Raw genomic sequence first — 12,378 nt, forward strand, 5'->3', positions numbered from 1 at the left:
GTGTTGTGTGTTGCTGTGACAGCATTTGCATGTGTTGTGTTGCTGTGACAGCATCTACACGTGTGTTGCTGTGACAGCATCTACACGTGTGTTGCTGTGACAGCATCTACACGTGTGTTGCTGTGACAGCATCTACATGTGTTGTGTGTTGCTGTGACAGCATCTACATGTGTTGTGTGTTGCTGTGACAGCATCTACATGTGTTGTGTGTTGCTGTGACAGCATCTGCATGTGTTGTGTGTTGCTGTGACAGCATCTACATGTGTTGTGTGTTGCTGTGACAGCATCTACATGTGTTGTGTGTTGCTGTGACAGCATCTACATGTGTTGTGTGTTGCTGTGACAGCATCTACATGTGTTGTGTGTTGCTTTGACAGCATCTACATGTGTTGTATGTTGCTGTGACAGCATCTACATGTGTTGTGCATTGCTGTGACAGCATCTACATGTGTTGTGTGTTGCTGTGACAGCATCTACGTCTGTTGTGTGTTGCTGTGACAGCATCTACATGTGTTGTGTGTTGCTGTGACAGTATCTACATGTGTGTTGCTGTGACAGCATCTACATGTGTTGTGTTGCTGTGACAGCATCTACATGTGTTGTGTTGCTGTGACAGCATCTACATGTGTTGTGTTGCTGTGACAGCACATACATCTGTTTTGTGTTATTGTGACGGCATCTACATTTATTGGATGTTGCCGTAACGGCATCTACATCAGTTGTGTGTTGCTGTAACAGCATCTACATGTGTTGTGTGTTGCTCTGACAGCATCTTCATGTGTGTTGCTGTGACAGCATTTACATGTGTGTTGCTGTGACAGCATCTACATGTGTTACTGTGACAGCATCTACATGTGTGTTGCTGTGACGGCATCTACATGTGTGTTGCTGTGACAGCATCTACATGTGTGTTGCTGTGACAGCATCTACATGTGTGTTGCTGTGACAGCATCTACATGTGTGTTGCTGTGACAGCATCTACATGTGTGTTGCTGTGACAGCATCTACATGTGTGTTGCTGTGACAGCATCTACATGTGTTGTGTATTACTGTGACAGCATCTACATGTGTTGTGTGTTGCTGTGACAGCATCTACATGTGTTGTGTGTTGCTGTGACAGCATCTACATGTGTTGTGTGTTGCTGTGACAGCATCTACATGTGTTGCGTGTTGCTGTGACAGCATCTACATGTGTTGTGTGTTGCTGTGACAGCATTTGCATGTGTTGTGTGTTGCTGTGACAGCATCTACACGTGTGTTGCTGTGACAGCATTTACATGTGTGTTGATGTGACAGCATCTACATGTGTTGCTGTAGCATCTACATGTGTGTTGCTGTGACAGCATCTACATGTGTTGTGTATTGCTGTGACAGCATCTACGTCTGTTGTGTGTTGCTGTGACAGCATCTACATGTGTTGTGTGTTGCTGTGACAGCATCTATATGTGTTGTGTGTTGCTGTGACAGCATTTGCATGTGTTGTGTGTTGCTGTGACAGCATCTACACGTGTGTTGCTGTGACAGCATCTACATGTGTTGTGTGTTGCTGTGACAGCATCTACATGTGTGTTGCTGTGACAGCATCTACATGTGTTGCTGTAGCATCTACATGTGTGCTGCTGTGACAGCATCTACATGTGTGTTGCTGTGACAGCATCTACATGTGTGTTGCTGTGACAGCATCTACATGTGTGTTGCTGTGACAGCATCTACATGTGTGTTGCTGTGACAGCATCTACATGTGTGTTGCTGTGACAGCATCTACATGTGTTGTGTATTACTGTGACAGCATCTACACGTGTTGCTGTGGCATCTACATGTGTGTTGCTGTGACAGCATCTACATGTGTTGTGTGTTGCTGTGACAGCATCTACATGTGTTGTGTGTTGCTGTGACAGCATCTACATGTGTTGTGTGTTGCTGTGACAGCATCTACATGTGTTGTGTGTTGCTGTGACAGCATCTACATGTGTTGTGTGTTGCTGTGACAGCATCTACATGTGTTGTGTGTTGCTGTGACAGCATCTACATGTGTTGTGTGTTGCTTTGACAGCATCTACATGTGTTGTATGTTGCTGTGACAGCATCTACATGTGTTGTGTATTGCTGTGACAGCATCTACATGTATTGTGTGTTGCTGTGACAGCATCTACGTCTGTTGTGTGTTGCTGTGACAGCATCTACATGTTTTGTGTGTTGCTGTGACAGCATCTACATGTGTGTTGCTGTGACAGCATCTACATGTGTTGTGTGTTGCTGTGACAGCATTTGCATGTGTTGTGTTGCTGTGACAGCATCTACACGTGTGTTGCTGTGACAGCATCTACACGTGTGTTGCTGTGACAGCATCTACACGTGTGTTGCTGTGACAGCATCTACATGTGTTGTGTGTTGCTGTGACAGCATCTACATGTGTTGTGTGTTGCTGTGACAGCATCTACATGTGTTGTGTGTTTCTGTGAAAGCATCTACATGTGTTGTGTGTTGCTGTGACAGCATCTACATGTGTTGTGTGTTTCTGTGAAAGCATCTACATGTGTTGTGTGTTGCTGTGACAGCATCTGCATGTGTTGTGTGTTGCTGTGACAGCATCTACGTCTGTTGTGTGTTGCTGTGACAGCATCTACATGTGTTGTGTGTTACTGTAAGAGTAATCACGTCTGTTTTGTGTTGCTGTGACAGTATTCACATCTGTTGTTTATGTTCAGGTGGACTCGAGCCTTAATGATCAATACTCAATCGACAGGATTTAAACTTAGTCAGCCATTGAAGCAAGATCCTTTTTTTAATATAAATGTCAGTAGCAGAAGACAGCAGGCTTGGTATACAACACTGTTTCTGTGTAAGTCCAGTAACACGCTTTCCGATGATCTCTCTCTCTCTCTCTCTCTCTCTCTCTCAGGGTTACGTAATAACGTTTCCTCTTCGTTTTTTTCTTTAATTTCTTCGTTTCATTTCTTCTCTTTCGTACCCAGTTTTTATCGCCTTTTCTTTCTGATAATCTTGTTCGTATTTCTTTTTCTTGCTTTTATTTCTGCATGCCACAACTGCTGCTATTGCAAGTGCTTTTATAGCAACTGATTTTTTATTCTAATTATTGCTGATATTACAATTGCTGTTGTTAGTCGTCGTCGTCTTCATCGTCGTTCTCCTGCTATTCGTCCATTCTGGATCACCAGATCATTATTATGGATGGCTAGTCTCTGGCTGCCTCCCGCAGGAATTGGATCCTGATTTTCTCGGATTCGCCGATCTATCCTTGATCACAATTGATCGACGGGCAATTTAGTTTCCATAATTACCATTGATCGTTCAAGATGTCTACCTTTCTTAAAGGCAAGACCACATGTCTGCTAGAACCTCGGGAGGTGGTTCTTGATGACTTAATTAGGCCAGGTGAACACTAAGTGCGTCATAAGGGTCACCGGTTGTGAAGGCTTACTCAGCCCTGTAATAACTTCAGTAAGTATTACCAAGGCTGGCTCCTCCTCAGGAAAATTAATGAATAGAAAAAAGAATAATAACAGTCAAATATAAACACTTTATTATTTAGAAATGAAAATATAAAACAATTAAATATGAATTTTTATCCTACTTGAAAGAGAAATGAAAAATGAAATATAAAAATATCTGAATTCAACGCTAATATATACAGTTAGACTGTGGTGTCTCATGTTGTTGTCACTGCGTGTTGCAGAAATTGTAGCCGTTGCTGATGATGGGGGAGGGGTCACAGATGTTGAGTGACAACCCAACGACTAGTTCTTCACAGAGTCTCTATCCTTGAATAGTCCGTCAAGATGATAGGAACATAGGTCTTTCACCACTGCAAAGATGAGAGGTAGTTGCCTGGGGTTGACTGCACTTAGGTATGCAGATAAAATGGTGACGTCTCAGAACTTAGGTAAAGTTCGTCTCCTTCAACACTGTTTCTTTAGTTGCCAGATGACCCGAGCTGACATTCCAAGCTAGAAAGAGACAAAGGTTACCTACTGCTTAAGAAATCACTCTCCATGATAAGTACAATATTTAAAAGAAATGGTGATTATCTAAAAGCATAACATGGAAATCAAGGCTGAAAGGACTAAGTTTATTATTGGTCAAAAGTGAAGCTTTCAACCAATATATCCACTAGAATAGGAGCAGAGACTTTTACTTACAGTTGTGCTGGGAGCTGTGAGTAAGTGATTACTGTTTGGCCCGAGCCCCACACGTCACCTTTCCGGGTGGGGAAAAAGGGTGGGGCATAGCAGGAGCTAGACTGACCCTACCTTAGCAAGCAGCCGGGCAATCAAACTATCGTCACCATATACTCGCTACTCCTATCTGTTGAACTTTTCCCCTCACACAGGTAGAGTGTGCTTGCTCCGTTGGTGGAATCATAGTTGTCTAGTCTACCTTTGGATGTGTTTGGTTTATCGTTGCGGTCACTGACGTCACATGTGGTTCGTGTTGAATGGCGGGTGCCACCTGTGTGCGTGTTTTGATTCCTGGGTGGGTGCCAGGTGTGTGTGTGTGTGTGTGTGTGTGTTTGATCCATGGTGTGGGTGCCGCCTTAGTGCATGTTTAGTTTTTCGTTGGGGATCATACACACGGAGTAGGCATGAATTTTGATTCCTACGTTAGGCCAGGGGGGTGTCCCTCCTTATTATCGTCTCCGTAACTGCTGCCATTCCATATCCAGAATAAACTTTTATTGGGACAACGTTTCCCTCTTTGACTTATCAGAGCTTGACACAGGCCGAAACGTAGTATTCCCAATGAAATCTTGTTCTGCTAATTGTGTGTTAGTGAGGTCAGGTATTGGGCATATCTAAGGTCGATGGCACTTTCAGCCTCGCGGACGTTCCCACAAAGCCTCGTTCTTTATGCATGAGTTTCCCCTTAAGGATTTATTGACAAGCTTTATTGACAAGCTATTTACAGATTAAGGATTCCTAACTTTATTGACAAGCTAAGAGCTGTTGCCTACATCAGCTCATTTGAAAGCATTTTTATTGTTATGAAACATACAAGTAGGGAACAGGATGAAGTTGGAGCCATCTGTGGGCCAGCATTTTCATTTGATCAACTGGCTTTATCTCGTTGACATCATAATGCTGTACAAATGTGTTCCAGACTCGAGTCATCCTGGGTATATATGATCTCAGATGAAGTGATGTTCTGGAGAAGGGTACAGCCGGAATGAAGTTGCTGCTTTCTGCCCGTCTTGTGGCATCGAGGCTTGCTTCACGCTGTCCTCGAAGTGGATCCAAGTGTGGTACTTTGACAATATTGGCCTTGTACATAACAGTAAGGCCACCCACATCCCTCCTGTGTTGAAGGCTCTGCTGAAATGACAGATCTATCCAGGATTGGTCCAGGCGAGAGATGAGACGTCTTGCTCTGTTCTCTACTCTGTCAAGCAGGCGCAGATGAGAAGGGGGGGCAGGCGAACCAAGAAAGTGGAGCATACTCAAGGTGTGAGCGTATTTGTGCCTCGTACAGAATCTTGCAACCCCTACTGTCAAGCAGATGCGAGATACGGCGAAATGCTCTAAGCTTCCTGGCTGCCTTGTTTGCAAGATTTACATGGTTCTTCATGGTCGGTTTGGAGTCAAATTTCACCCCAAGGATATCAACTTCTTCCCCAGGTGCCAACACCCTCCCATTTATCCTTACTACTGCACCAGCATTACCATCATGGTGCCTAGAGACCATCATCATTTGCGTTTTCTCAAGTGCAAATGTTACTTGCCATCTATTTCCCCAAGCTGATATAGCTCTTAGCTGGTGATTGATGTAGCTTAGAGCAGCTGGCATTTCTTCTCTTGGATAAGTGAATGTCAGTGTACAGTCGTCTGCATATGCATGGGATTCTGGGATGAGATAAGAAGGTCATTGAAGTAGACATTCCATAACAATGGTCCCAGCACGCTTCCTTGTGGAACACTTACCCCAATAGGATGTCTTGCTGATTCCGTTCCATTGAGAACTACCCTTAGAGATCTACCATGAAGGTAATCACTGAGGAGACATAGCGCAGAGCCTGCAATTCCCAGTGCTTGAAGTTTTGCTAAGAGGCCCTGGTGCCACACCCCGTCGAAAGCACCAGCAATGTCCAGCGCTACCACACAGCTGACTTTGGATTCATCCAATGACTGGTGCCACTTAATGGAGAGGTTTAACAACAGATCAGCAGCAGAGTAACCTTTCCTGAAGGCATATTGACCGTCACAAAGTAGTGAGTGGTAGTCAAAAAACTCTATCATTTGTCTTGAGATTATTGTCTCAAGGATCTTACCAGTGATTGACAGGAGTGACACTGGTCTGTAGTTGCTGATTTCTGCTCTGCTCTTCTTTTTGTGAACAGGGACTACATTTGCCTCTTTCCACAGAGAGGGCCATTTACACTGCACTAGGCAGTGCTGAAAGATGCGAGTTAGAGGTGCTGCTAGCTGGTCTGCACATCTACTCAGCAATCTTGGGCTCAACTTGTCTGGGCCCACAGCCTTTTCGTGGTCAAGTGATTTAAGAAGGAAATGCACCTCCTCCTGCCTTATTGTCACCACTAACAGTTTTGACACAGTTCTTGCAGCTAGCCAAGGAGGGTTCCTTGCTGGATCAGGAACTTGCATTTTGGTAGCAAAGTGTTCGGAAAAAACGTCCGCCTTCTCTTGAATACTAGTGGAGGTGGTCCCATCCTGTCGATTTAGAGGTGGAATGAGTTCATCAGGCAGATAACCTTGTCTGTCCTTGACCAGGGACCACCAGGTTTTGGAGCCTACTCTACCTGGTGCTAGCTTTCTTTTTGTGTATATTATACAAGTATAATATACTTCAAGAACTGTGTAGGCGTCTATCTCCTTAATTATTCAAGTTACATTAACTACAAATATTACCACCTAGATATTTTTGTTAAAGTAAAAAGACACAAGTGCAACTAATGTGACATTTTATTGTGGTAATTTTACTAACATTATTACAATCTTTGTTATTAAACATCTCAACTTATATTTGGTTGGTTTATATTCGTCCAGTTGCAATCCAAAAAGCACTATTGAGAAACCACATTAATTTACTGGATATATGGACTAGAATACACTCTGACAAACTGTTGCAAACCCAGAAACATGCTAGATGTTAGACAAGGATCAATAAGTTGATCATTTAGTATTCTCTGGAGATATCTTTCACTTAATAGATGTCGCATTTTGTAACATACCTTGCTGCAAGTAACTAATGATGAAGACTTCAAGCATGATGCTAAAGTTACCCTGACCCACGCACCAGTCCCACGAAAACTGAACATACCTCACCCAGGTGAATTAATCTCCTCATCAGCAAATCGCCAGAATTCAATCACAGCAGCTATCAAACCTCTGGTCTCTTTCCGCCTCCAAATTAATTACCGGAAAGCAAATACTGTCACAGCCAATCTTGTTTTTTGACTTCAAGAATAAGGAAATCTTCAACATAATTTTTGTCAAGTTTGAAAAGATATGTTGTAATGTTATTTACTAACTCAAAGAGTTGCTGTACTTTTATTTTTATTCTCAATAATTTACACCTGCCATAAACAACAGTCTCGTATTTTAAAGCGCAATCAGGGAGTCAATATCTGTTTATCCACATCTACACATCTATCCATTCATTCACGTTCGCTCTCTCTCTCTCTAACAGTCCCTACAGGATTATGGCCGAGTCAGATAAGATAAGATAAGATTTCGTTCGGATTTTTAACCCCGGAGGGTTAGCCACCCAGGATAACCCAAGAAAGTCAGTGCATCATCGAGGACTGTCTAACTTATTTCCATTGGGGTCCTTAATCTTGTCCCCCAGGATGCGACCCACACCAGTCGACTAACACCCAGGTACCTATTTGCTGCTAGGTGAACAGGACAATAGGTGTAAGGAAATGTGTCGGAATTTCCACCCGCCGGGAATCGAACCCGGGCCCTCCGTGTGTGAAGCGGGAGTTTTAGCCACCAGACCACCGGGCCAAGTATGTTACAAGCTAAGAGCTGTTTTCCTACCCTAGCTCAGTTTAGCACTGCAAATTACTAGCAAATGTTTTAGTAGCAGTAATACTGAGTATCTACGTATATAGGTGGATATTCAAGACAATTAATGTGCACGAAGACAAGATCCTTGAATATTTTCCTTGCGTCCTACATTCCATTCAGTGTGAATGCAACAGCAAAACACAAATATTATCCGCAACAGACATACTTTCATAAATTTGTGTACATGACTGGAAAATCTTCAATTAGATTCGGTAAAATTATTATTTATAGCTCTTAAAACTTGAATTTTTGTAAATAGGAAGTCGACATCAAAACTGATAAATTATCCTGCTAGTCGCATTGCTAATAACTGAGTTATTGGCAATGCGACTAGCAACAGGACACTCAATAAAGGTCACCCAGCTAGCATTCAATAGTCAGAATTTTACTGGACATATGAACATTCCCGGAGATTAACTATTTTTTTTAATTGTGCCGGGTACCTACGAAGATTTCAACTGTACCTGAAAGTATACAGAAATTAATTAAAAACAAAAACGGTAAATATTATGTGTTGCACAGACTAAAGCTTCACTAGTCGACGCCTCTTCCTAAGTTTAATTGATTTTCCTCCTCCCTCGTCCGCCCTGACAAGCTGAAATGCAACACCGTACCGAGTAAAGTTTTAAGGGTTATATAACAATTTCTTGAAAGTATGTGTATGGTACGTGATCGTCTAGGACCTCTAGGACCAAGCTCACTAGTTGGGAAACATTAGAGACTAACAACCGTGCCAAACAATAATTATGGTACGTGATCGTCTAGGACCACGCTCACTAGTTGGGAAACATTAGAGACTAACAACCGTGCCAAACAATAATTATGGTACGTGATCGTCTAGGACCACGCTCACTAGTTGGGAAACATTAGAGACTAACAACCGTGCCAAACAATAATTATGGTACGTGATCGTCTAGGACCACGCTCACTAGTTGGGAAACATTAGAGACTAACAACCGTGCCAAACAATAATTATGGTACGTGATCGTCTAGGACCACGCTCACTAGTTGGGAAACATTAGAGACTAACAACCGTGCCAAACAATAATTATGGTACGTGATCGTCTAGGACCACGCTCACTAGTTGGGAAACATTAGAGACTAACAACCGTGCCAAACAATAATTATGGTACGTGATCGTCTAGGACCAAGCTCACTAGTTGGGAAACATTAGAGACTAACAACCGTGCCAAACAATAATTATGGTACGTGATCGTCTAGGACCACGCTCACTAGTTGGGAAACATTAGAGACTAACAACCGTGCCAAACAATAATTATGGTACGTGATCGTCTAGGACCACGCTCACTAGTTGGGAAACATTAGAGACTAACAACCGTGCCAAACAATAATTATGGTACGTGATCGTCTAGGACCAAGCTCACTAGTTGGGAAACATTAGAGACTAACAACCGTGCCAAACAATAATTATGGTACGTGATCGTCTAGGACCACGCTCACTAGTTGGGAAACATTAGAGACTAACAACCGTGCCAAACAATAATTATGGTACGTGATCGTCTAGGACCAAGCTCACTAGTTGGGAAACATTAGAGACTAACAACCGTGCCAAACAATAATTATGGTACGTGATCGTCTAGGACCACGCTCACTAGTTGGGAAACATTAGAGACTAACAACCGTGCCAAACAATAATTATGGTACGTGATCGTCTAGGACCACGCTCACTAGTTGGGAAACATTAGAGACTAACAACCGTGCCAAACAATAATTATGGTACGTGATCGTCTAGGACCAAGCTCACTAGTTGGGAAACATTAGAGACTAACAACCGTGCCAAACAATAATTATGGTACGTGATCGTCTAGGACCACGCTCACTAGTTGGGAAACATTAGAGACTAACAACCGTGCCAAACAATAATTATGGTACGTGATCGTCTAGGACCACGCTCACTAGTTGGGAAACATTAGAGACTAACAACCGTGCCAAACAATAATTATGGTACGTGATCGTCTAGGACCACGCTCACTAGTTGGGAAACATTAGAGACTAACCGTGCCAAACAATAATTATGGTACGTGATCGTCTAGGACCACGCTCACTAGTTGGGAAACATTAGAGACTAACAACCGTGCCAAACAATAATTATGGTACGTGATCGTCTAGGACCACGCTCACTAGTTGGGAAACATTAGAGACTAACAACCGTGCCAAACAATAATTATGGTACGTGATCGTCTAGGACCACGCTCACTAGTTGGGAAACATTAGAGACTAACAACAGTGCCAAACAATAATTATGGTACGTGATCGTCTAGGACCACGCTCACTAGTTGGGAAACATTAGAGACTAACAACAGTGCCAAACAATAATTATGGTACGTGATCGTCTAGGACCACGCTCACTAGTTGGGAAACATTAGAGACTAACAACCGTGCCAAACAATAATTATGGTACGTGATCGTCTAGGACCACGCTCACTAGTTGGGAAACATTAGAGACTAACAACCGTGCCAAACAATAATTATGGTACGTGATCGTCTAGGACCACGCTCACTAGTTGGGAAACATTAGAGACTAACAACCGTGCCAAACAATAATTATGGTACGTGATCGTCTAGGACCACGCTCACTAGTTTGGAAACATTAGAGACTAACAACCGTGCCAAACAATAATTATGGTACGTGATCGTCTAGGACCACGCTCACTAGTTGGGAAACATTAGAGACTAACAACCGTGCCAAACAATAATTATGGTACGTGATCGTCTAGGACCACGCTCACTAGTTGGGAAACATTAGAGACTAACAACCGTGCCAAACAATAATTATGGTACGTGATCGTCTAGGACCACGCTCACTAGATGGGAAACATTAGAGACTAACAACCGTGCCAAACAATAATTATGGTACGTGATCGTCTAGGACCACGCTCACTAGTTGGGAAACATTAGAGACTAACAACCGTGCCAAACAATAATTATGGTACGTGATCGTCTAGGACCACGCTCACTAGTTGGGAAACATTAGAGACTAACAACAGTGCCAAACAATAATTATGGTACGTGATCGTCTAGGACCACGCTCACTAGTTGGGAAACATTAGAGACTAACAACAGTGCCAAACAATAATTATGGTACGTGATCGTCTAGGACCACGCTCACTAGTTGGGAAACATTAGAGACTAACAACCGTGCCAAACAATAATTATGGTACGTGATCGTCTAGGACCACGCTCACTAGTTGGGAAACATTAGAGACTAACAACCGTGCCAAACAATAATTATGGTACGTGATCGTCTAGGACCACGCTCACTAGTTGGGAAACATTAGAGACTAACAACCGTGCCAAACAATAATTATGGTACGTGATCGTCTAGGACCACGCTCACTAGTTGGGAAACATTAGAGACTAACAACAGTGCCAAACAATAATTATGGTACGTGATCGTCTAGGACCACGCTCACTAGTTGGGAAACATTAGAGACTAACAACCGTGCCAAACAATAATTATGGTACGTGATCGTCTAGGACCACGCTCACTAGATGGGAAACATTAGAGACTAACAACCGTGCCAAACAATAATTATGGTACGTGATCGTCTAGGACCACGCTCACTAGTTGGGAAACATTAGAGACTAACAACCGTGCCAAACAATAATTATGGTGAACAAGTTTTTCACTTTATTTCGTAAGACCAGGCTCGTCAAACAGTCATGTTTTACTGTTAACACTTAAACGGTCCAAACAGATCGACGTTCAAATTCGTAGTGCTACAAAAGTAGATCTACTTTTTTTTTTATATTTTCAAATATAACAAAAAAAATGTAGATAAAAGTTTTTTTACACGTTTTCAAATGTAAAACAAAAAAGAAGATATACATTTTTTTACATACTTTCAGATGTTGAAAAAAACGTATATATACGTTTGGACCATTTAAGGGTTTTAATAACCATACCAACTTCTAACCTGATTCAATATGTTTTGGTGTTGGTAGCAGTACCAAGCAGTATCCAGACTTGATAGGTTTCATTCGGTATTGGTAACAATAGTAGGCAGAACCCAGACTTGCCGATCATCACGCGTTGGTCAGAAATACCAACTATTACCCTTACTAACTAAACATGTTCTGGCACCGGCAGAAGGACCAACTAGTACCCAGACTTACTTATCATTTTCTGGCGTAGGTAACAATACCAAATGGTTGTCAGACGTAACGTGTTCTGATGTTGATAATAATTAATGGCCAGACGTAACATGTTCTGCTGCTGATAATTAATGGCCAGACGTAACATGTTCTGATGCTGATAATTAATGGCCAGACGTAACATGTTCTGATGCTGATAATTAATGGCCAGACGTAA

This window comes from Cherax quadricarinatus, chromosome 18, assembly GCF_038502225.1.
Source record: "Cherax quadricarinatus isolate ZL_2023a chromosome 18, ASM3850222v1, whole genome shotgun sequence".
NCBI classification, from domain to species: Eukaryota; Metazoa; Arthropoda; class Malacostraca; order Decapoda; family Parastacidae; genus Cherax; species Cherax quadricarinatus.